Source organism: Scyliorhinus torazame, chromosome 7 (assembly GCF_047496885.1).
Source record: "Scyliorhinus torazame isolate Kashiwa2021f chromosome 7, sScyTor2.1, whole genome shotgun sequence".
NCBI classification, from domain to species: Eukaryota; Metazoa; Chordata; class Chondrichthyes; order Carcharhiniformes; family Scyliorhinidae; genus Scyliorhinus; species Scyliorhinus torazame.
The window spans coordinates 141418533-141445408 of NC_092713.1; the positions used below are offsets into that span (position 1 = coordinate 141418533).

Here is a 26876-nt window from a genome sequence, read left to right on the forward strand (position 1 = left end):
GGTTGGTACCATCCTTCGTACGCCTCCCACCAAAGGGGATCCAGGACAGGGTAGTTTTCAAAGGAGAGGTGGGAGAGGGGAGAGTCTCCGACATTTATAAAGAACTAATGGGAGCAGAGGAGGCACAGGCCGAAGAACTGAAGCTTAAGTGGGAGGAGGAGCTCGGTGGGGGAGATAGAGGATGGCATATGGGCAGACGCTTTGAGTAGAGTAAACACGACCGCAACATGCGTCGGGGAGGTTAGGGTAACGTAGATGATGCAGATGAGAGTAGAGAGTAATCGAGGATTTATTGAGCAGCGATGTGTTGCCTCCTGCAGCTGCTGCCGAAATGGCTGCAGCTCGGTGAGCGCACACATTTATACTCCGCCTACTGGGCGGAGCCAGCAGGCAGGGATCGACCCCCGTACCTGTAGTACAGGAGCCTTACCGTATTACTTCTCATATACGTAATATATACAAACAGTAGTGACTACCACATTCACCCCCTGTTAAAAAAGAGTCCTGCGGGGCTGGTGGAAAAACTATTTACATGGTATGTGAGCATTTTTAAAGTGTACAGTTTGGGGAAAGTTCACAAATTTAGCCGGTCGGGCACCTTGATCCTCCGTTGTGAGCGCCGCAGTCCCGGTGGTGATGCAGGCGCCGGCTTCATCGCTCGTGACTCTGGGAGCATGTAGTCCTCATCTTCATCCCCAGGTGGGACCAAGGGGAGGACGGATCATCCAGGAGCGGGGGCTCTGGTGAAGTGCGCTGGGGGGAGGATGGGTGGCGCCGTGGCAGTTGGAGGGGGTGGGGGGTGAGGAACCAGCTGGTGCCAGGTCCCTGAGGGAGACTGTGTCGTGGCGGCCGTCGGGGTGCGCCACGGAGGCGTACTGCGGGTTTGCATGGAGTAGCTGTACCCTTTGACCAACGGGTCCACCTTGTGGAGCCGCACGTACTTGCGGAGGAGAACGAGTCCTGGAGCTGCCAGCCACGTTGGGAGCGAAACCCCGGAGGCGGACTTCCGTATCGGGATGGATGAAGCTCTCCATGCTCCCAGAGTCGAGAAGGCAAGGTGTCTTGTGGCCATCGACTTTCACCATTGTTGTCACGGTTGCGAGGTTGTGTGGCCGGGACTGGTCGAGTGTGATGGAGGCGAGCTGCAGCTGGTGTTGGTGGGTCCCGGGCTGGTCGGCGGCGGTTGCGGGCGATGAGCGGCCCGATGAGGTGCCCGACGAGCAGGGGTCCTGAGGCGCCATCCAAAATGCACGGGGCGCACGTAGAGGGCGGCGTTATTGATGGCGGTGCCCACCGGGCTGCACAAGGTCAACGGGGGAAGTTGGCGGCGCCCACGGGCCGCAGGTGTTCTGATGCGAGGAAGATGGCAGCGCCCATGGGCCACACGTGGGTTGCGGGGCCGAAAATGGCAGCGCCCATGGGTCGCACGTGGGGGGTGCAGGAACAATGGGCCTGGTTACAGCACCGATCGACCGGGCCTGGCACACCGCAGCGAAATGTCCCTTCTTCCCGCAGGCCTTGCAGATTGCGCTCCACGCCGGGCTGCGCTGCCAGGGATGCTTTGTCTGCCCGCAGAAATAGCACTTGGGGCCCCCGGGGTTGGCTGGCTGCCGTGCGGCACAGGCTTGGGGTTGGCTGGGGGCGGTCACTTGTGGGGTCCACGATGTTCAGGAGGGGGGCACCGTGTGGTCGGGGGCGTACGCTTGTACATTACGGGAGGCTACCATTAGTGAGGTTGCGAGTTTTTGGGTCGCCGCGAGGTCGAGCGTACCCCGACCCTATGCCCGGAACGAAAGCTTCCCTGATTAGGAGTTTGGTATGTTCAACAGCCAAAACTTCCTGGCAATCGCAGTTCCTTGCCAGGGCATGCAGGGGCACGCCAGAAATCTTCCAATGATTCACCGGGGAGTTGTTGCCGCGTGGACAGGAGATGCCTGGTGTAGAGTTTGTTGATCGGCCGGGTGTAGTTCTCTTTCAGAAGCGCCATGGCCTCAGCCTAGTTGGGCGCATCCCAGAAATGGGGAAAAATATCAGAGCTCAACTGTGTGTACAGGATCTGGAGTTTCTGTGCTTCTGAGGGTTGTTCTGTCGCTGATCCGATGTAGGCTTATAAGCAAGCTAGCCAATGGTCGAAAGCCGACGTGGCGTTGTCTGCTTGAGGGTGCAGCTGCAGGCAATGTGGCTTAATGCGTAGGTCCATCGCTGTAAAATCTCTGCTTAATAAATTGATGCACTATCAATTATGACGAGGCGAGAGTAGAGAGTAATCGAGGCTTTATTAAGCAGAGATGTGTTGCCTCCTGCAGCTGCCGCCGAAATGGCTCGGTGAGCACACACATTTATACTCCGCCTACTGGGCGGAGCCAGCAGGCAGGGATCTACCCCCGTACCTGTAGTACAGGAGCCTTACCATATTACTTCTCATATACGTAATATATACAAACAGTGGTGATTACCACAGTAGAGAAGGGGGTTGCTTCAGCAGGTTCTTGCGAGAGGGGAGCCGATGCTTGCATTGTGTCTTATTTGCTTTTTATACACTACAGTATAATGTTGCTGTCTTATATGCCAAAAATACCTCAATAAAATTGTTTATTAAATAAACAGATTTTGGGATGCCTTGATTGTAAGACAAAGAAAAAATCCTAAATGGAAACATTAGTGCACTTTTGTGTGATTTTCATCATTGTACTTAGATTCAATTCAGGTGGGAGCTATAAAATAAATGGCAGAACCATCAGGAGCATAGAGACACAGAGAGATCTGTGCGTGCAGGTCCACAGATCCTTAAAAGTGGCAGCACAAGTGGAAATGGTGGTAAAAAAGTATATGGTATGCTTGCCTTCATAGGATGGGGAATCGAGTATAAAAGCTCGAAAATTTTGTTAGTTATATAGAACGTTGGTTGGGCCACATTTGGAATACTGTGTCCAATTCTGATCACCGCACTATCAGAAGGACGTGGAGGTTTTGGAGAGAGTACAGGAAAAGTTTACTAGGATTTTGCCTGGTATGGAGGCTATTAGCTATGAGGAGAGATTGAATAAACTGGGATTGTTCTCCCTCGAGAGACGAAGGCTGAGGGGCGACCTGATAGAAGTTTATAAGATTATTAGGGGTATAGATAGGGTGAACAGTTGGGAGGCTTTTTCCCAGGGCGGAATTTAAAATTACAAGGGGGCACAAGTTCAAGGTGAGGGGGGAAAGGTTCAGTGGAGATGTGCGGGGAAGTTTTTTTACACAGAGGGTGGTGGTGGCCTGGAATGCACTGCCAAGTGAGGTGGTTGAGGCAGATATATTAGCGACCTTTAAGACTTATCTGGATAGGCACATGAACAGATGGAGTATAGAAGGATACAGGCGGTAGGTCTAGATGGGACTTGTGATCAGCGCAGGCTTGGAGGGCCGGAGGGCCTGTTCCTGTGCTGTATTGTACTTCGTTCTTACAGAAACAAGTATTTGTTTCAGTGACTGCTAGAGATAAATTTTATGAGCTGAAAGATAGATTGAAGGAGCTTAGATGTTCTCATTTTAACAAAAAAGGCTGAGGAAAAAGGACATCGCAATTATTTAAAGTAATGAATCAGAGTAAAAGTGCTAAGTTTGTTGAACTGGATTCAGAACATATCGCTAAAGATTTTGAGAGCCAGGTTTAAACTGAAAAGTCCAGTAATGAATTTAGGTTTAGTCTGTTCTTTTAATAGTGGATTTGTCACATAAATAGTCTCCAAAAATTGGTTAATGCAGTTAACAGTAGACTTGATTAAATGTGGAATTGATCCCAGTGGTCAACTGCAGTGCATTCAATGCTGCAGAAGAAAATTGATAGATATGCACAACTTCCTTTTCTTCTTAATGTAATTTTGTTTTTAGTAAGACTTGGACTATGTTCTAAAGGCTTAAAAAATTAATGTTGTCCCTCCAGATCCTCAAGCCCTAGGCCTTCTACACTAAGATAGATAAACCAATCATGGTGTTTGTCTGTGAGTGTGCGGTGGGGGGGACCCAAGGATTAGAAAGAATGTACTACAAAAAAGGAGGAATGTGGGAGGCCTGGCCCTCTTGAACCTCCTGTACTATTATGCGACCACTGGGCAGCTACAACAGAAAGAGTACGGGAGAGGTCAAGGAGCCGGAAGCGGAATAGGATAAAATGTAGGAGAATTCCTGCATAGGGACATCCCTTCGCGCACTGAACACAGCTGTACTCCCATTCCCTCCAACCAGTTACTCAAAACGTCCAGTGGTAGTGGCCACGCTGAAAACATGGAACCAACTGAGACACCACTTTGGTCTGACTGCAATGTCCACCATGGTCCCCATAAGTTCCCCCCCTCCCCCCACTGCATCAATGGACGCCTCCTTTAAAAGGTGGAGACAAGACAAAGAGGTACTGACAGTAGGGTACTTATGCATGGACGGCAGAATAGCGACCCTGGGGGAACTCACGGATAAGCTCCAGTTCGCAAATATGAACGAGCTACGATATATACAAATAAGGAGCTTTCTCTGAAAAGAAACATCAACATCCCCCCAGTTACCAGGACACTCCCTGTTAGACAGAGTTCTGACTGTGGGCGAGCTAGGAGATTGTAACTGCGCAGATATGTATGGACAGCTATAAGAGGAGGCACAGTCACTATTGGGCAAGATGCAGGAGAAGTGGAAGGAAGAGTTAGTCATAGAGATAGGGGGAGGACCCTGGATCGAAGCACTGCACAGGGGAAATGCCACCTCCTCACGCACAGGGCTGAGCATTACCCAGCTAAAGGTCATGCACAGGGCACACTTAACCAGAACACGAATGAGTGGGTCCTTTCCGAAGGTGGAGGACAAATGTGAATGGTGCCAGGGAAGCGTGGCCAACCACACCCACCTTTTATAAATTGCCCTTAGTGTCCAAAATTGCCCTTGGTGTTGGGTGGAGGTGTTGAGTTTGGGTGGGGTGCTCTTTCCAAGAGCCGGTGCAGACTCAGGGGGCCGAAAGGCCTCCTTCTGCACTGTAAATTCAATGATAATCTATGATTAATCTAGGACAAAGGTTCGGCACAACATCGTGGGCCGAAGGGCCTGTTCTGTGCTGTATTTTCTATGTTCTATGTTCTATGTTCTGGTCTTGCCCGAGACTCGTAAGGTACTGCACAGCTTTCTGTCCAAGGTTGTGGGAGTGAAGGTGAAGACATGCCTGCTAGTGGCGGTCTTTGGGGTTTCGGAGCAGCCAGAGCTCTTTATGAGGAGGGGGTCAGATGACCTAGCGTTTGCCTCCCTCATTACCCGCTGGAGACTCCTGCTCTGCCATCCAAGGCTGCAAACTGGCTGTCCGACTTGGCAAAGTATCTCAAATTGCATAAAAATAAAATGTCATTCAGGGATCATGAAAGGTTTCCACGGCACATGGAGGCGATTCACCAGCTTGTTCCAAGATATGTTCGTGACCAGTAACCAAGAAATAAGGGGGGGAGGGAGGGAGGACCGAATCGGTAAACGGAGGGAGAGATAAAAGGGGGGGGGGGAGGAAAAGTGGGGGCGGGAAAAGATAAGGAGGGGCGACGGGGGGGATGGGGTGTCAAACACAGGGCAAGCAGAGCAGGGGAGCATACAAGTGACAAAGGGCGAAGGCACACATGAGTTCAACCATGATGGCAAACACGAAGCATGCACGGCCAATGCCAAACACCCCAGCTCCCCCCTCCTCAGTATGTCCTAGTACCAGGGGGCAGCAGGGGCATAAATAACTGACTCCCGGGAGCTTAGCACTGTTGCTTCACAGCGCCAGAGACCCGGGTTTATCCCCAGCTTGGATCACTGTCTGTGCAGAGACTGCACGTTATCCCCGTGTCTGCATGGGTTTCCTCCGGATGCTCCGGTTTCCTCCCACAAGTCCCAAAAGACGTGCATGTTAGGTGAATTGGACATTCTGAATTCTCTCTCTGTGTACCCGAACAGGCGCCGGAGTGTGGCGACTAGGGGATTTTCACAGTAACTTCATTGCACTGTTAATGTGAGCCTGCTTGTGACACTAATAAAGATTATTATTGTTATTATCAAAAACAGGGGCTCCCATACTTGTACATGGGTCTATTCGCCTGAATATATAAAGGTTTATTTGACATTCATTATGTCCGTTTGTATACCCATTTTGTATACCCTCCGGCAGGATCCTCTGATCCTGCCGCTGACAATGGGGTTTCCCGTTGTATGCAACCCCTGCTTCTAGGAAACCCACAACAGCGGTTTGCCATTGGCAGGACCGGAAGACCCTGCTGGCGGGAACGGCCAGAAACTTCAGGCCCTTGGGCGAAATTCTCCCGAAACGGCGCGATGTCCGCCGACTGGCGTCAAAACGGCGCCAATCAGACGGGCATCCCGCCGCCCCAAAGGTGCGGAATGCTCCGCACCTTTGGGGGCCGAGCCCCAACATTGAGGGGCTAGGCCGACGCCGGAAGAATTTCCGCCCCGCCAGCTGGCGGAAACGGCCTTTGTTGCCCCGCCAGTTGGCGCGGAAATGACATCCCCGGACGGTGCATGCGCGGGAGCGTCAGCGGCCGCTGACCGTTTCCCACGCATGCGCAGTGGAGGGAGTCTCTTCCACCTCCGCCATGGTGGAGACCGTGGCGGAGGTGGAAGGGAAAGAATGCCCCCACGGCACAGGCCCGCCCGCGGATCGGTGGGCCCCGATCGCGGGCCAGGCCACCGTGGGGGCACCCCCCGGGGCCAGATCGCCCCGCGCACCCCACAGGACCCCGGAGCCCGCCCACGCCGCCTTGTCCCGCCGTTCAAAAGGTGGTTTAATCCACGCCGGCGGGACAGGCAATTTATCGGCGGGACTTCGGCCCATCCGGGCCGGAGAATCCAGCGGGGGGGCCCGCCAACCGGCGCGGCCCGATTCCCGCCCCCACCGAATATCCGGTACCGGAGGCTTCGGCAACCGGCGGAGGCGGGATTCACGGCAGCCCCCGGCGATTCTCCAACCAGGTGGGGGGTCGGAGAATGACGCCCCTTGTGTCTGCAGCCTCCTTGAAAGAGTTGTACATTTAGCCCTATTGCTCTTCTACTTCTCTGTAGCCCCCAAATATTTCCTTTTGAAACTGATGTTTGATTCATTTTAAATATACCACTGAATCTGCTTCCACCACCGTTTCAGGTAATGCATTCCAGATTATAACAACTCACTGGGTAAAAACAGATTCTCCCATCTTTGGTCAATTCTTTTAATTACTTAACTCTTTGATAAACCTGTATTGTACTCAGTCCTATTCTTCTGCTGGGTTACACGTCCCCTCCCTTTAATTATTCTTGAACTGATCTTATGCTGAATACCTCTTTAAAAAAGTACTCTGTAAAACAACCTTTCTCACATGAGCCAAAGGCGGACAAGAAATGTAAAAATACAAAACTAGCTGCATTGGGGAAATACTGCACTTTCCTTTATTCTTCTTCTCAGTGGAAGAACATTGATACAGAAATGAAAAGATTAATTCTAATTGTATTTAGAAAAGTAACAATATATTCCAAGTAACAGAACGACAAACTGGTAGACTCCAATCTGAAGGTAATCAAGGAGGGAAAGTTCAGATCAAATTTCAGAATGGGAATCAAGAAAGTAGCAAAATTAAAAAAACAACAAACACTGACTCAATGACATCTTAGTTCTGTATGTGACCTCAGTCGGCAGGAATGTCATTGCTCTTAATCACCCTCGGACATCGCCTAATGAGTCAATCTGTTATATCAATCCAGAGCAACTAGGGATGAGCAAACAATGCCCACATCCAATGGGGAAAAACAGAAATGTGAGGTCAGGATATGTGGCATTCTATTGTATCTTCCAATGACCAATTAGGGAGTCATTGGCAGAGCTATGTGAATGTGTCAAAGGGAAGGATAGTGGGACAGACAGAACATTAACCCGACCAACGATAGCAGAACTAAGTAATCAGAGAATCGCTACAGCGCAGAAGGAGGTTATTTGGCCCATCGTTATGTCACATTTTCCTATATTTTAAGTCTGTTTGTGAATTAAATTGATGTAAATGTATCAGGTACATCAGCAATTGAATCATATTCTAGAACCTTATTTGCTTTCACATTCATTTACATCAAGATTCTAAAAGAAAATTTATTCTAAGCTCCCATTTGCTCTCCTTTTCTTCTCCCATCTCTGTTCCTGCATTCATGAATTGTTTTTGACAGTTATTTTCTCCTGGTTTTTTTTCTTCAGCTCTTTCCTGGTTTTGTTTGTTTCCTTTGCAGTTTTCTGGCTCTCTGTGCTGTTGTTTCTCTTTCATTTCATTCTTAGTCACTCTTCATTTGTTTCATGCTCCCTTCCCCTCTAATCTTTGTTTTAAAAAAAATGTTAATGCCTTCTCAAAGGTATACAAAATATTTTTTTTAAAGCGTATATGGAGATAACATATGGACAAACAGCTGAAAGGATAGCAAATTGACTAAAAGAATAGAAAGTAGAGACTAAAGAGTAATTAGTCAGATTGGACGAAGGTAGAAAGGAGTGTCCTAAAAGGGTCAGTGCTGGGATCACTGTCATTTAAAAAACCAAAGAATTCCTACAGTGCAGAAGGAGGCCATTTGGCCCATTGAGTCTGCACCAAACCTCTGATAGAGCACCCTACCTAGGTCCACTCCCCCATCATGACCCCATAACTCCATAACCCCACCTGCTCATCCTTGGACACTAAGGGACAATTCAGCATGGCCAATCCACCTAACCTGCACATCTTTGGACTGTGGGAGGAAACTGGAGCACCCGGAGGAAACCCACGCAGAGACAGGGAGAAAGTGCAAACTCCACACAGCCAGTCACCCAAGGCCAGAATTGAACCGGGGTTCCTGACACTGTGAGACAGCAGTGCTAATCACTGTCCTGCCATGCTGCCCCTTATAGATTACACGACTGATTTGGACATAGGAACATATAACTTAATATCAAATTGCAGATGATACAAACTGGGGATCTAGTTTACGCTGAGGAAGAATGTAACATGTCACAAGAAGATATTAGAAAAATTGCAAACTTGCAATTAAGTGACAAATGAACTTCAACATAGATAAATGTGAAGTGCTGCAATCTGACAGAAAAAATAGAAACACAGAAAATGGGAGCAGAAGTAGGCTATTCAACCCTTGGCTGATCATCCAAATCAGTAATCTGTTCCCGCGTTCCCCCATATCCTTTGATGCCTTTAGTCCCAAGAGCTATATCTAACTTCTTCTTCAAAGCATACAACTGCTTTCTGTGGTAGCGAATTCCACAGGCTCACTACTCTGGGTGAAGGAATTTCTCCTCATCTCAGTCCAAATGGTTTACCCCGTATCCTTAGACTGTGATACTTAGTTCTGGACTCCCTCACCATTGAGAACATCCTTCCTGCATCTACACTGTCTAGTCCTGTTAGAGTTTTATTGGTTTCTACGACATCCTGCCTCATTCTCCTAAACTCCAATGAATATAATCTTAACCGACTCAATCTCTCTTCATATGTCAGTCCCGCCATCCCACAAATCATCTGATTAACCTTTGCTGCACTCCCTCTATAGCAAGAACATCCTTCCTAAGATAAGGAGATGAAAACTGCACACAATATTCCAGGTGTGGTCTCACCAAGGCCCTGTATAACTGCAGCAAGACATCCCTGCTCCTATACTCGAATCCTTTCGCCATGAAGGCCAACTCCTGCCTTCTTTTAAAAAAAATATTTCTTTATTCTCCACCTTTTTCGCATTTTCTCCCAAATTGACACTCACCAACAATAAACAATAATCAGCAATAAACAATAATCAGTAACAAATATGTCAATCCCCATATCAATAACAACGATCCCATCCTCCCACCAAACCCAAAACATTCGCCCACATGTTCACATAAACACCTGACAAAAATGAATCAGGAATCACCCCTAGCCACCATTAACACCCATCGCCCCACTCCCCCCCACCCCCCCCCCCCCCCCCAACTAATGTTCGATGTTATCCAGTTCTCGAAAGTACATAATGAATAAAACCCATGAATTGTAGAACCCTTCTGTCCTTCCCCTCAGTTCAAACTTAACCTTCTCAAGAGTCAAGAATGTCAACAGGTCCCCTCGCCCAGCCAGGGCACAGGGTGGAGAGGCTGCCCTCCAACCCATCAGGGTCCACCTTCGAGCGATCAACGAGGTGAAAGCTACAACATGTGCCTCCGTACCCGTTTCCAACCCTGGCTGGTTCGAAATCCTGAATATGGCCTCCCGGGGGCCCGGGTCCAGTTTCACGTGCACCACTTTAGAAATTACCCTAAAAACCTCCTTCCAGTAATCCTCTAGCTTTGGACAGGACCAAAACATATGAATGAGATTAGCCCCCCCCCCTCCCCCCGCAATGTTCACCCACATCTTCTACTCCTTCAAAGAATCGGCTCATTCTCACCCTCGTGAGGTGTGCTCTGTATACCACCTTCAGCTGTATCATTCCCAGCCTCGCGCACGAGATGGAGGCATTCACTCTCCGGAGCACCTCACACCAGAACCCCTCCTCCACATCCTCTCCCAACTCTTCCTCCCATTTGCTTTGATCCCTTCCAGCGGTGCCTTCTCCTCTTCCAAAATAGCTCCCTAGACCGCTGACACTACCCTCTTTTCCAGGCCCCTGTCGTCCGCACCTCCTCCAGCAATGTGGAGGCTGGCTCCTCCGGGAAGTTCTGTATCTCCTTTCTGGCAAAATCTTGAACCTGCATGTATGTAAACATTTCCCCCTGCTCCAGCCCATACTTCGGTTCCAGCTCCTTCAGTCTTGCAAACCGACCCCAAAGAAACAAATCTTTCAGTGTCTTAATCCCATTCTCCTTCCATTTCCGAAAATTTCCATCCCACCTCCCTGGCTCAAATCTGTGGTTCCCCCAAAACGGCATTTCCCTTGACCCTGCCCCCAACCCAAAGAGTTGGCGAAATTGCCTCCAAATTCTCAATGAAGCTATTATTACCGGACTCCCTGAGTACTTCCCCGGGGCTATCGGGAGCGGCGCTGTTGCTAGTGCTTTCAATCCCGACCCCCTGCACAAACTCTCCTCCATTCTGACCCACTGGGAATCAACCCCTCTTACCCAGCTCCGCACCTTCTCCACATTCGCCAGTAATGTAATACATCAGGTTCGGAAGACCCAAACCCCCTGCCTGCCTTCCCCTCTGTAGTAGCACCTTTCTAACTCTGGCCACCTTCCCTCCCCATATGAACGACGTAATCCTTCCCTCATTCTCTCTGAAAAAAGCATTGAAAAATAAACAGAAATCGTGGCAACACGTTCATTTTAACCGCCTCTACCCGACCCGCCAGTGACAGAGGGAGACCATCCCATCTTGCCAGATCAGCTTTCACTCTCCCCACCAAACTAGAAACGATGTATCTGCGGAGCCCCTCCCCCCACTCCCAGGCAACCTGCATCCCCAGGTACCTAAAGCGTGTCCCTGCCCAACAGAATGGCAGCCCCCCCACCCCTGCCCCCACACCCGGCCGAGATACCACAAAATACTCACTCTTGTCTAGATTCAGCTTGTACCCCGAGAAAGACCCAAACACTCGAAGCAGCTTCAATATTCCCCCTATCGACACACTCGGTTCCGCCACGTATAACAGCAAGTCATCGGCATATAAGGACACCCTATGCTCTATTCCCCCCCCCCCTGCCCCCCCCAGCACTATTCCTTTCCATACCCCCGAACTTCTTAATGCGATGGCCAACGGCTCAATCGAGAGTGCAAACAGCAGGGGGCACATAGGACATCCCTGCCTAGTCCCACGGTGGAGAGAAAAGTATCTCGAGCTGATGTTGTTTGTCCGGACACTCGCCCTCGGCTCCTTATGTAGTAGCTTTACCCAATTCACAAATCTTGGTCTAATCCCAAACCGCTCCAGAACTGCCACCATGTACCCCCATTCTACCCTGTCGAACGCCTTCTCAGCGTCCAATGCCACAACCACCTGTTTCCTTCCCCTCTGCCGGTGCCATAATAATGACGTTCAATACACTTCTAATGTTTGAAAAAAGCTGCCCCCCTCTCACGAACCCCGTCTGATCTTCACCTATCACCTTCGGGAGGCACTCCTCCAGCCTACCCGCCAGTACCTTCGCCAATACTTTTGCGTCCACATTCAGAAGTGATATGGGCCTAATCGACCCACACTCCGTCAGATCCTTATTTTTTTTAGCAACAGGGAGATCGATGCCTGCCCCAATGTTTGTGGCAACACCCCCTTCCCTATCGCCTCTTCAAACATCCCCACCATCAGAGGTGCCAGCTTATCCTTGAATTTTTAAATAATATTCCACCAGAAACCCATCCGGCCCTGCCACCTCCCCCGCATCCTTTATCTCCTGCTCCGCTATCGCTCCTTCTAATGTAGCCCTGCCCCCCTCCCGTAACCTCGGGTACTCCAACCCATCTAGAAATTCCTGCATCTCACGATCTCCCCCGGGTGGCTCTGACCTGTATAACCTCTCATAAAATTCCTCAAAAACTTTGTTAATCAGATCCGGTGCCACCACCAGCTTCCCTGCTCTATCCCTCACCTGCACAATTTCCCTTGCCGCTGCTTCCCTCTCGAAGCTGACCTGCTAACATGCTCGTAAACTGCACCCCTTGCTCGTCTCACTTGGCGCACCGCCTTCCTGGTAGATAGTCGGTCAAAGCTCGCCTGTAGTTCCTTCCTCTTTTCCAGCTTTGCTGGGTCCCCATCCTCTGCATAACTCCTATCTACCTCCAACATCTCATCTATTACCCTCTGCCACTCCAACCTCTCCTCTTTGTCCACCCTGGCCTTAAACAAGATCACCTTCCCCCTTTAAACGAGATCACCTTCCCCCTTCTCCTGCCTTCTTTACCGCATGCTGCACCTGAATGCTTACTTTCAGCAACTGATATACAAGATCACCAAGCTCTAGTTGCACATTTCTTATCTTAATCTATAACCATTCAGATGGTTATAACCTGCCTTCCTGTTTTTTGCTTCCAAATTGGGTAACCTCACATTTATCCACATTATACTGCATCTGCCATGCATTTGCCCACTCATTCAACTTGTCTACATCACTGAAACATCTCTGCATCCTCTTCACAGCTCACCCTTCCACCCAGCTTTGTGTCATCCGCAAATGTGGAGAAATTACATTTAGTTCCCCCATCTTCATCATTAATATATATTGTGAATAGCTGGGGTCCCAGCACTGGTCCCTGTTACCCACTAGTCACTGCCTGCCAATTGGAAAAGGACCCGTTTATTTCTACTCTTTGTTTCCTGTCTGCCAACCAGTTTACCATCCATCTCAATACATTACCTCCAATTCCATGAGTTTTTAGTTTACACACTAATCTCTTATGTGAGACTTTGTCGAAAGCCTTTTGAAAGTCCAAATAAACCGCATCCATTGGCTGCCCCTCATCAACTCTACTAGTTACATCCCCAAAGAATTCCAGTAGGTTTGTCAAGCATGATTTCCCTTTCATCCAACCATGCTGACTCTGTCCGATCCTGCCACCGTTTTCCAAGTGCTCTGCGATTAAATCTTTCATAATGGACTATAGCATTTTCCCCACTACTAACATCAGGCTAACTGGTCTTTAATTCCCTGTTTTCTCCATACCTCCCTTATTAAATAATGGGGTTACATTCATTACCCTCCAATCTGTCGGAAATGTTCCACAGTTTATAGAAACTTGGAAGATGACCACCAATACATCCACTATTTCTAAGGCTTTAGGTACTCTGGGATGTAGATTATCAGTCCCTAGGGATTTAACGGCCTTCAATCCCATTAATTTCCCCAACACCATTTCCCTACGAGTAATGATTTTTTTCAGTTCCTCCCTTTCACTAAATCTTCTGCTCCTCAGTGTGTCTGGTACATTAGTTATGCCCTCCATTGTGAAGACAGAACCAAATTATGTACTTAGTTGGTCAGCCATTTCTTTGTTCCCCATTATAATTCCACTTTTGTCTTCATCAATCATTTTCTCGTCACATACCCATAAAAGCTTTTATAGTCAATTTTTATGTCCCCTGCAAGCTTACTCGAATACTCCATTTTCCACTTTTTAATCAATCTCTTTGTCCTCCTTTGCTGAATCCTAAACTGCTCCCAATCCTCAGGTCTGCATTTTTTTCCTGTTCAATTTGTATGCTTCTTCCTTGGACCTAATATCATCTCTAATTCCTCTTGTAAGCCATGGTTTGGCCACCTTTTCCGTTTTATTTTTGTGCCCGACAGGAATGAACAATTGTTGCAGTTCATCCATCTACTCTTTGAATGTTTATTATTTCCTGACCATCATCATCCCTTTAAGTAACGTTCCCCAATCCATCATTGCCAGCTTTTGCCTCCTACCCTCGTAGATTCCTTTATTTTGATTCAGGACCCTGGTCTCAGAATGAACTACATCACTCTCCATTTTGATGAAGAATTCTATCATCTTATGGTTCCTCATTCCCAAGGGACCTTACACACCTAGATTGCTAATTATTCTTTTCTCATTGCACAATACCGAGTCTAAGATAGCTTGGTCTCTAGTTGGTTCCTTAACATAATGGTCCAGAAAACCATCCCATATACACTCCAGGAATTTCTCCCGAATGGTATTATAACTAATTTGATTTGCCCAATTGATATGCAGATTAAAATCACCCATAAATAAAATATTCCTTTATTGCATGTGCCTCTAATTTTGTGTTAAAATGCCATTCTCAACATCATTGCTACAGTTTGGGGGTATATCATAGAATCATAGAATTTCAACAGTGGAGAAGGAGGCCATTCGGCCTATCAAATCTGCACAGCCCCTTGGAAAGGCAACCCTACTTAAGCTAACATCTCCACCCTATCCCCGTAACCCAGTAACTCCACCTAACCTTTTCCGACACAAGGGACAATTTAGCATGGCAAATCCACCTAACCTGCACCTCTTTGGATGTGGGAGAAAACCGGACTACCCAGCGGAAACCCACGTGGACATGGGGAGAAAGTGCAAGATCAACAGACAGTCACCTGAGGCCGGAATTGAACCCAGAACCCTGGAGCTGTGAGGCGGAAGTGCTAACCGCTGTGCCACTATGCCACTCTATATATACAACCCCACTAATGTTTTCCATCCCTTAGTGTTTCTAAGCTCTACCCATACAGACTCCACATCCTCGGAGCTAATACCTTCCTCACTATTGCATTAATTTCCTCTTTAACCACCAATGCAACCGCACCGCCTTTCACTTTTTGTCTGACTTCCTAAATACTGAATAACCCTGGATGTTCAATTCCCATCCCTGGCCACCCTGCAGCCATGTCTGTAATCTTGACTATATCATACCCATTTCCATCTATTTGTTCAATTAATTCATCCAGTTTATCGTGAATGCCCAGTGCATTAAGGCACAAAGCCTTAAGGCTTGTCTTTTTAACATTCATGTCCCGTTCCCATTATTTTTCATTGCGGCCCTGTTTGATTCTGGCCCTTAATTTCTCTGCTTATCACTTCTTTTATTCCCCTTTCTGTCTTTTGTTCTTGTCCATGTTTCCCCGCCTATGACTCCTTGCAAAGGTTCCCATCTCCTACCATTTTAGTTTAAACCATCCCCAACCACTCTAAAAAATATTCCCCTGAGGACACCAATCCCGGTCCTGCCCTGGTGTAACCCATCCAATTTGTACTGGTTCTACATCCCCCAGAACTGATCCCAGTGTCCCAGGAATCTGAAACCCTCCCCCTTGCACTATCTCTTCAGCCACATATTCATCTGATATATCCTGTGATTTCTGCTCTGACTCGCAATGTGGTACAGGTAGTAATTCTGAGATCACTACCTTTGAGGACCTACTTTTCAACTTAATTCCCAACTCCCTATATTTTGCATTTAGAACCTCATCCCTTTTATTTTTACCTTTGTCATTTGTACCATGTGTGCCACCACCACTGGCGGATCATCCCCCCTTCAGAATATCCTCTAACATCCTTGACCCGTGCAGCAGGGAGGCAACATATCATCCTGGAGTCTTGTTTGCAGCCACAGAAATGTCTATCTATTTCCCTTACAATTGAATCCCCAGTAATTATTGCATTCCCATGCTTTTTACTCCTTCCCTGTGCAACAGAGACAGCTACTGTGCAATGAATTTGGCTGTAATTGCTTGCCCCTGAGAGGCCATTTCCCCAATAGTATTTAAAGCAGTATATCTGTTTTGCAGGGAAATGGCCACAGGAAATTCTTGTTCTGCCTGATGGTCACCCATTCTCTTCCTGTCTGTGGATTCTTAGCCTGTGATATGACCACCTCTTTATATGCGCTTTCCATGATACCCTCCACTTCATGGATGCCCCACAGTATCCCCAGCTCCCACTCTAGTTCCAAACCCCTTGCTTCCAGGAGATGCAGCTGGAGATACTTCCTGCACATTTGCTGGCCACGGGCACTGGAAATGTCCTGGCTTCCCACATAGAGCAAGAGAAGCATACCATGGTTTTGCGTTCGCCTGCCATGACTTGCCCCTTAAATTAAACTTTTGGAAGATACATAAAATCAGATAATATCAATTACTCAAGGGCTCTTCTTCCCTGGTTCTTGTTCCTACAGAATATAGCCATTTCCAAACGATAGACCACAAAATAAAGACCTTACAAATTATAAGCAATAGAAGTAGTGAATACTTACCCAACCGTGCACATCCAATCAGCTGCTTCCATTTGCCCCATGTCACTTTTGAATCCTGACATCATCTCAGGAGCTCCAAACTCACACACTACTCTCAGTCCCCATCTTTCTCATGCTCTTTCACCTCCCAGCTCCGCTCTCAGTCTAACTCTTTCATCTCCCGCCTCCGCTAAGTCTCGCTCTTTCATCCTCCTCATTCTGCTTTCAGTCTCGCTCTTTTTTACTTTCTATCACCTCCCCAGCTCCATTGGTTTTCCTGTGATGTCACTCTGTTTATTTCAACAAGAACTGACTCTAGGACACTGTTCCCAGACTGCTTCACTGCAAGCTGACTCTAGGACACTGTTCGCTGACTGCTTCACGGCAATGCTGACTCTAGGACACTGTTCCTGGACTGCTTCACTGCGATTCTGACTGAAGGACATTTCCCAAATATGGGACGGGAGTCTTCGGAAACCGGCGAGGCGGGCAACTCCGGCGTGAAGGAATGGCATGAACCACTCCGGCGTCAGGCTGTCCCGAAGGTGCAAAATCCTCCGCACCTTCAGGGGCTAGGCCGGCGCCGGAGTGGTTTGCGCCGTGTTGACCGGCACGGAAGGGGCTTGGCGCCACGCCAACCGCCGCCGAAGGGCCTCCTCCGGCCGGCGCGAGTTGGCGCATGCGCGGGAGCACCAGTGTGTGCTGGCATCATCCCGGCGAATGTGCAGGGGGGGTTCATCTCCGCGCTGGCCATCGTGGACCATTACACCGGCCGGCACGGAGGAATAGAGTGCCCCCGCGGCACAGGCCCGCCCGCGGATCGGTCAGCTCCGATCGCGGGCCAGGCCACCATGGGTGCATCCCCCGGGGCCAGATACCCCCGCGCCCCCCCACCCGAGGACCCCGGAGGCCGCCCGCGGAGTCAGGGCCCACCGGTAAATACCTGTCGTAACATACGCCGGCGGGACTCACTGAAAACGGGCGGCCACTCGGCCCATCGCGGGCCGGAGAATCGCCGGGGGGGCTGCTACCAACGGCCGCCTACCGGCAGGCCCGATTCCCACCCCCACCAAATCCCCGGCACCGGAGAATTCGGTGTTATGGGAGAGGTGTTTTCAGAACCCCAAAATGTATCATGGAGTTCAACTAACCTCTCCCTTTAATATATTGTTTGCTTTTCCGAGCACAGGGCTTGTTCCCTAGGTGTGATATTACAATTATGGACACGTGGGTTTTTAAACACAAAACAGTGTTTATTCCATGAACTCAACTTAACATCTTAAATAAACATTGGATCTCTTAACACCCCCTTACTTCAAAGATAACCCCGAAAATATTACAACACTAAATAATCCTTCAGTTATTTCTTTCAACATCCAAGAGAGACTTAACACCTTTAAACAGAAACACATGAGGTTAAAGGCTTTACTATTATGAGTTTAAATCACCCAAATGATTCAGAGATAGTCTTTCATGGCAGAGATCACAGCAGATCCAGCTCACTGCAAACACAGACACACACCAAGCTCTTTTTCTCAAAACTTATACTTCAAAAATGGCTGAACTGAGCTCAGCTCCACCCACTCTCTGACATCACTGTTTCCTTAAAGGTACATTGTTTATACATCCATTTTTTAAAGGTACTCACACATGACATCGGCAGCCGGCGGGGGCGGGATTCACGCCGCCCCCCAGCGATTCTCCGACCCGGCGGGGGCTCGGAGAATTCCGCCCATGATGTACACCTTAGAAAATGAGAAACTGAATGAGTCAGAGGAGCAAAGGGATTCTTGGGTACAGCTGAACAAATCATTAAAATCAGCATTGTTGTTGAACTAAACAATTAGAATTTAAAAGTAGTTAAGTTATCTTAAACATATGTAGGGCCCTGGTGCTTAGAGTGCTGTGGCAGTTCATAGAATCATTACAGTACAGGAGGACACTTGATTCCAAGAGCAATTCACCAAGTGCCATTCACTGCCTTCTCTCCGTAGTCATGCAACCTTTTCCTCTTCAAGTACAGATAACTATCAAACGCACCAACTGATTAAAAGAGCACCCTATCTAGGCCCACTCCCCTGCCCCATCCCCGTAACCCTGTAATCTAACTCACACATCTTTGGACACTAAGGGGCAATTTAGCATGACCTGTCCACCTAACGTGCACATGTTTGGACTGTGGGAGGAAACCTGAGCACCTGAACGAAACCCTTGCAGGCAAAAGAGAACGTCCAAACTCCACACAGTGACCCAAAGTCAGAATCAAAACCGGGTCCCTGGCTCTGTGAAGCAGCAGTGCTAGCCACTGTGCTACCCTGAAAAAAAATGCTAAAATATACTGAAAGGCTGAGATGCGATAGTTGAAATGGGAGGAGATTTGATGGAATATAAACAAGTGTTCAGTGGGCTGAATGGCCTGTTTCCCTGCTGCCTATACTGCAAGAGAATGGCAGTGTCAGAAAATATGCCCTTGCATATAGCCATTGAGATTTTAAAGGGAAATTTTATAGTTTATCGATGGCTGAAAATCCCTGGGTGATCTCAGCATTTCCTTGTCTGGATCCAGTTTTTGCCTGGCAAGTCTTGTGAAAAACAGGAATTCTCCTGGGAGTAGGGTGCAATTTCCAAACCGACCAATGATGCCGCTACTGAGCGGAACAGCAACATCAAGGTTCAAAGCTTTGTTTGAAAAGCAGATGGAGGAAAGCATAGCAAGGCCTTTCATTTATAAAACTGTTACGTTTAATCTTGTGTGGATCAAAATAAATTGATGACGGTCAGATTGTTACGGGTTTAATAGTTTGCGGGGCAGCTGCAGTACTGTCAATCTGCTAATGGTGGCGACGCTGAGCTGTCAGCATGTTATCAATAAAACTAGGAAGTAGAGCTCTGGGCACATACGTTTTGTTTTCAATCTTCCCACTTGATAGGCGGTGTGTATTCTTCCATTTGAAAGTAAAAATAAACAACAAAGAAGAAAGATACTTTCCGCAAATTGATCTGCTACATTCCATCCCCAGGTCAGTGTCTGAGTCCTAATACATTCCACTGTAAGAAGTCTTACAACACCAGGTTAAAGTTCAACAAGTTTGTTTGGAGTCACTAGCTTTCGGAGCATAGCTCCTTTAAACCTGTTGGACTTTAACCTGGCGTTGTAAGTGTGGTGAACGTATTACTGCTACCATTCACCATTGTATTGTTTTACATTGTATTGTATTATGTTGGTGCCAGTGTGGGCTCCGCCCCCCTCGGGGAAGGTATATAGATCTGCAGCCTGTAGGTGGCACTCAGTACAGAGCAGTCGCAGGCAGGCACAGATCTAGCTGATTAAAATCACTGTTCACTTCTACTCATCGTCTCGTGTGAATTGATGGTCGCATCAGTAAGACTTCTTACTGTGCCTGCCCCAGTCCAACGGCGGCATCTCCACATCATGGATTCCATTGTTTATATCTTGACAACACCATTTGTATCAATAACATAATCAAGGCGACCCAAGGCTCTTCACAGGAGCATTGTGAGGCACCATCTGACACGGGATCACACAAGGAGATATTTCGGATAGGTAGCTAAAGGTTTGGTCGAAGATAGAGGGTTCAAGGAGCATCTTAAAGGTGGCGAGAGATGTAACCAGCCGGAGAGATTTGGGGAGGAAATTCCAGCGTTTAAAGGTTGTAGGCAGCTGAAGGCACAGGCGACAATGGCGAGGAGGAGGAAATTGAGGATGCAGAAGGGGCCAGAATTAGAATCAAAATGTCAAAATCATTTTGACAGTCTCTCTAAATAAAAATATTTTTTTCATGAAACAAAATTTCTGGTGTCCGATGTCCTGGCTTCCAGCTCACGTTCGAAGCAATTAGCCTAAGAGCTTAGGTGCTTTCAAACTGAAATGGGATATTGCTGAAGAGTCCAACATAACGCCCTGTGGTCCAGTTTTTTTTTTCTCAAAAAATATACTTTATTCATAAAATCTATCATAAACATTACAGAACATTTTCGAATTGTCTTGACTGTACATTTCCATCAGAGTTACACATTCCCTTGACTTTCTTCCATTCAATTTTGATAACATTACACACATATCGCTCCTTACGTTACAATTCCTTCTTAAATATTTACATTGTCATGTTTCTTTTATACATTGGAGTGTTAATGGCCCAGACCGAGGAGGGTTTACACTGTTACCCGCCCCTCGGTGTACATTTGCTGGTAAGATCTTACACAGTGGTCTTTCCCCATTGCGCCTTGGTGGCAGCTGCCCCAAGCTTGAGTGCGTCCCTCATTTTTTTTTATGCTAAAAATATACTTCATTCATAAAATCTATAATAAACCTTACAGAACATTTCGGATTGTCTTGACTGTACATTTCCATCAGAGTTACACATTCCCTTGACTTTCTTCCATTCAATTGGGATGACATTACCCATATATCCATCTTTACGTTACAATTCTTTCTTAAATATTTACATTGTCATGTTTCTTTTATACATTGGAGTGTTAATGACCCAGACTGAGGGGGGTTTACACTGCTACCCGCCCCTCAGTGTACATTTGCTGGTAAGACCTTATACAGTGGTCTTTCCCCATTGCACCTTGGCGGCAGCTGCCCCAAGCTTGAGTGCGTCCCTCAGCACGTAGTCCTGGACCTTGGAATGTGCCAGTCTGCAACACTCGGTCGAGGACAGCTCTTTGCACTGGAAGATCAGCAAGTTTCGGGCAGACCAAAGAGCTGAGTTGATGACCTTCCAGCAGCAGTTGATGTTTGTCTCGGTATGTGTCCCTGGAAACAATCCGTACAGCGCAGAGTCCTGTGTCACAGAGCTGCTCGGGATGAACCTTGACAAGTACCACTGCATCTCTCTCCAGACCTTCTTTGCAAAGGCACATTTCACAAGGAGGTGGGTGACGGTCTCATTTCCCCCACAGCCACTCCGAGGGCAGCGTGCAATGGCACAGAGCCTTCGGGTGTACATGAAGAATCTGATGGGGAGGGCCCTTCTCACCACCAGCCAAGCTAGGTCTTGGCGCTTGTTTGTAAGTTCTGGTGATGAGGCGTTCTGCCAGATGACTCTGATAGTCTGCTCAGGGAACCGTCCAATGTCCTCCACAGTCTGCTTTTCCCTGAGGGCCTCGAGGACATTACGTGCTGACCACTGCTTCATTGCCTTGTGGTCAAAGGTGTTTTTCTTCAAAAACCTTTGCACGAGGGACAGGTGGTACGGCACGGTCCAACTTCTTGGAGCGTTCCGCGGCAATGAGGCCAGGCCCATCCTTCGTAACACCGGGGACAGGTAGAACCTCAGTATGTAGTGACACTTGGTGTGGTCCAGGTTCTCCTTGGACACCTGCTGACTTGGAAGCGAAGCCCGTCGGTGCCAACCTCCTGCCGGAATAGAAGCAATTGCGTTGCACACATTCTGCTCAGAGTTGGAAAACGTTTTTGCTATTGTGCACGTCTGAAGAATAAACTGCCACTGAGATTGCAATTACAGTGGCTAAACCACCTCCCTGAGCCACTATAATTATAGTACTGGAGGATCACGATTTCAAGGGGGATCTTGCATTTTGAAGGAACCTACACTGCAATTAGCCCAAGCGTCTTGGCTGGTGCTGCTCCACTCACTGGAGCTTCGGGAGGGAAGGAGGAAGGAAAGAGGGACCATTTATCAAGCGTTGGTTGTTTGTAAAAATGTTTCTTGGAGGTAAAAGCAACAACAGAATAAACAGCTGCCGTGAGGGGGAACATAAAGAAGCAGCTTGATTGGGTTGCACGTACAGTAAGTTCTGGGGGCTTTTTTTCCCTGTCTCCATGGTTTCATGGCATTCGCCTTCACTGTGATTGGTGTCTCTGCTGTCGGCTGCTCAGGTCTAGCGCCGGGTCTCCCGCCCGCCGGCGCTGCTGCCGCGAGTCAGTCAGAGTACGGGAGACGCAGCCGGCTGGAGACACACATACACACAGAGAACAAGCTGTCTGTGAAACAATAACAACACTCCCTGCTTCCCTTTGCAAAGGAATAAAATCAGCGACCCGGTGAGTTATTCTCCTATTTTGTGAGTGTTTTTGTAAATCTTAAACTCCTTTGTCCTGTGGCTCGTGTGTGGTGAGGAAGCTGGTTAAAGGAAGGGAGGGGAGGAGAGAGGCTGTTTGATCAGATTTCCCTCATAAATGCATTTGCAGCAATTGAGAACCATCTTTGTCGTTTCTGTGTTCTGTTTTAACTCCTCTCATCTTCTTCCATTCACTATCCAACATATGAAACGTGTGTGTGTTAGGGGGGTGTTGCAATTGTAAATTTTCCTCCTTGGCTGAAAAAAAACATTTGATACGGGAAATCATGCTTAATGATGTGATTTGCACGCAGCATGAGCATCGGAAGTGTGTTAAGTGATTATCAGTGATTTATTTTTCTAAGAGCGTTAATGCACAGGTAAGAACATTTCCACCCAGTGTTTATGTGGGAAGAATATGATTCTTTGGCGAGCTTATGACGAGTGGTTTCCTGTGGGGCTGTCCTTAGCAGGCCTCTGGGAGTCGACTACCTTATAGTTGGATGAGATCCCGGCTATAATGAGCACAGATTCAGACAACTGTAGGTTCCTGGACCTTTCACGCTGCAGAACAAGAGACAATTTCAGAGAACTCCACTTAATATTTGGATCGTTCGTGTTAATTCGGGTAGGTAGGGAGGAGAGAGGGGGTGTGTAACTGGCGGAATAGCCATATGAAAATGTATTAATCATGAATTCATTTCAATTCACGTTTTAAAAAAAAGATTTCCACTAATTCATATGCCATAGCATTAAGAGGTTCAGTCATTACTACGGGAAACAAATAGATGACTGCGGGAATGGTTGTACCAGTTACAGCTGAATGTGCATTTGGACGTGTGGTGTACAGAGGTCTCTATAGAGAACTGGTAAACGTAATTTATGTCTATGGGGAGGAGGAGGGATGATGATGGTGGGTGTGGGGATGGGATGGGGGGGAAGGGTACAATTTAAGTTTAATGGCCAAGTTATGAATGGTTTGTACAGACCTTCTAACAAATTCCAGGAAAATGTATGACACATCACCATACATCCATGAGTTGCGTGGGTAAATATAACTTCAGAATTGAGTCAGATGTGTCTGCTAGTTTATTCATAATCTTTGAAATGATGCTACTTTCTGCACAGCACACATTTGTATTGCAACTCGTCAAGTGGATTGTGCTCCTGATCTGCAGTTGGTAGCTGATGCTAAACCATTCTGATCTGGGAAAATTACACTAAGTTTCACAAAGCCCAGTTCTATTTTATCTGGATGCTATTTGTGAAATTCCCCTCGAATATATGGAGGGTATTAAATTTGTGGCAATGAATCAAAAGGTATTTTGTTGCCCTGTGCAACACCTCTCCCCTATTGCTCCTCACCTTAATTGATGATGTGTTCATCATAAAATTCATGTTTGTGGCATAATTGACAAATCGGTTTGTGATCTCTATTTGAACCTTCTTGTAGAATTGTTGCGGAAATTTCTGAAAGGATATTTAAGGTCTTTTGTCCTTCAGGGGATGGGTGGGGGTGGGGGTGGGGGTGGGGGTGGGGGGGGGGGGGGGGCATTTTTGCGAATCCAATGAATATGAGGCCCATTTTTTTGTTGTGCTGCCCAAGTTTGGGGAAATGTCGGAATTTACTTTCATTGCAGATTTAAGAGGAGCAGAGGTGTTTGGCAAACCTTTCTTTGCAAACTTAGTCATAACCCAGGATTGGAGGTGGTATCATGAGATGTTGGAGTCGCTGGTGTGTGACATCAAGAAAAAGATTAGGCCTAGCTCTTCTTGCCGAAACAGATTTTTCTACCGAAATAATTGAGAGTTAAATAGCGCTTGTTGATATCAGTGTGTAGATCATCCATCAATTTAACTCTTAATTCACCCAATTTCAATTCCCATCATTCCTCAGTCTCTTTCTCAATTCTAATTGGTTAAAGAAATAGACTTTTGGTCTCACTCCTCACCAGGGTCTCAGATGTCCTTGGTGCGCTGTTATCAGACCACACACAAAACAACTTGTTGCCTTTTAGGCTGAAAGGTGAAGGAAAATACCCAAGGGGGACACAATTTGACATGCCCCACTCCAGCAAAATCTGGACCATTGAGTTTTGTAACACTTTCTTGCGGAACCTGTATCTGTTTAAAAAGCTTCAATTTGGTCACCATTTTTGTTGCCAATAAATTGTCGTCATCTGCTTGCTTCTTGAGGCCTGCAGTAACTATGTGAAGCTTCCTGATGTGGTTTATCACATTTCATATTAATTCTCGTGTCAGGATAATTTAGCAATTCATTCCAGGCAAGAATATTAATGTTTAGGACTAAAATCAATTTAGTGTATGTTTTTGAATTTAGTTTTCACATTTTAAAATGTAAAACTATACTGTTACTTAGGTGACCAATGTTAACCTATTCCTGTTACCTTTTTGGGAAAAATTAACATTGGGCCCTCCAGAGAAATAGCATGGATATTTTATTAAAATGTGTCTGGAACGAGAGGAACTGATTCTTTCTGAGAGAGTCAAGAATTCTGGGATTGTCAATGTGGCGATGGATATAATGGTTGCATCTTTCTTCTCTTTGTATTTTCCCTCTCATTTATCACTTATTAGCATATCCAACTGCAGCATTCCCAACCTACTTCAGTTTTGTCACTCTGCCCCCCCAAGTTTGAGTTTCCTCCCTGCTCATATTTTGCTATTATTTTCTGCTTTCTATGTGAGATCCACAGTTGAAATGTAAAAGTCTGTAATTGCTGTGGGAGTAAGAAGCATCATAGAATTATATGAACATATGAAATAGGAACAGAAGTAGGCCATTCAGCCCCTCGAGCCTGCACCGCCATTCAATAAGATCATGGATGATCTGTTCGTGTTTCGAATTACACATTCCCATCTACCCTTGATAACATTTGAGCCCCTTGCCCAATAAGAATCTGTCTACCTCTGTCTTAAAAATATTCAATGATTCTGCCCTCTGAGGCTGAGAGTTCCAAAGTCCCACAACACTCTGAGAGAAATAATGTCTCCCACCACTGTCCTATAAGGGCAACTCTTAATATTAAAACAGTATCCCCTAGTTCTGGACTCACCCACAAGAGGAAACATCCTTTCCATGTCCACCTTGTCAAGACCATTCAGGATTTTAAATCGGTCAAATCACATCCTGTCCAAACTAGTCTCCTAAGACAACGCACTCATTCAAAGTATCAATCTAGTAAACCACCTCCCATGCATTTACATTCTTCCTTAAATAAGGAGAATAAAACACACAGTATTCGAGATGTGGTCTCCCCAATGTCCTGTGTAACTGATGTGGAGATGCCGGCGTTGGACTGGGGTGAGCATAGTAAGAAGTCTTACAACACCAGGTTAAAGTCCAACAGGTTTGTTTTGATTCACTAGCTTTTGGAGCACTGCTCCTTCCTCAGGTGAATGTGAGGACATTCACCCGAGGAAGGAGCAGTGCTCTGAAAGCTAGTGAATCGAAAAAAACCTGTTGTACTTTAACCTGGTGTTGTAAGACTTCTATTGTATAACTGAAGCATCACATCCTTACTTTTCTGTTCAATTCCTCTCCTAATAAAGGATAGTATTCCATTAGACTTCTTGAATACATGTTAAACCTGCATAACTGACCTTTTGTGACTTATACATGAGAATACCTAGATCCCTCTGCACCTCAGAATTCTGCAGCTATTCTCTGTTTAAGCAATACTTCAGTTGTTCAAGGGTACAACTTCACATTTGGCCGTATTATACTCCCATCTGCCAGATTTTTCCCCACTGAACCTATCTATAACCATCCACAAACTCCTTTTGGCTTCACAGCATACTTTCCTTCCTATCTTTGTGTCAACTGCAATTTAGCTACCAGGCCTTCACTCACCTTACCTCAGTCATTGATGTAAATTGAAAAAAGATGAGGTCCCAGCACACCACTTGGGGGACTCCACTCATCACATCCTGCCAATCAGAGAATGACCCATTTACACATACCCTCAGTTTTCTGCCAACCAACCAATCTTCTGTCCAAGCTAATGTTACCCCTCACACCATGAGCTTTCCTTTTCTGCAATAATCTTTTGATGTGGCACCTTATTTAATAACTTTTAGAAATCAAGGTACAATATGTCTATAGGCTCCCCTCTATCTACAGCACATATAACTCCTTCAAAGAA

The 26876-nt window shown here is 47.0% G+C and overlaps 1 protein-coding gene across 3 annotated transcripts in view; it reads left to right on the forward strand.

Moving 5' to 3' along the window:
• The first annotated feature begins 22515 nt into the window (after positions 1–22515).
• LOC140426612 (uncharacterized protein C1orf21-like) overlaps positions 22516–26876 on the forward strand; it is a 288021-nt gene continuing 283660 nt past the window's right edge. Inside the window, exon 1 of one of the 3 annotated variants that reach the window (XM_072511599.1) lies at positions 22516–22693. The gene's annotated coding sequence lies outside the window, so the exon portion shown is untranslated. The remainder of the gene's footprint in view (positions 22694–26876) is intronic. The other 2 variants (XM_072511601.1, XM_072511600.1) reach the window with 2 other exon arrangements.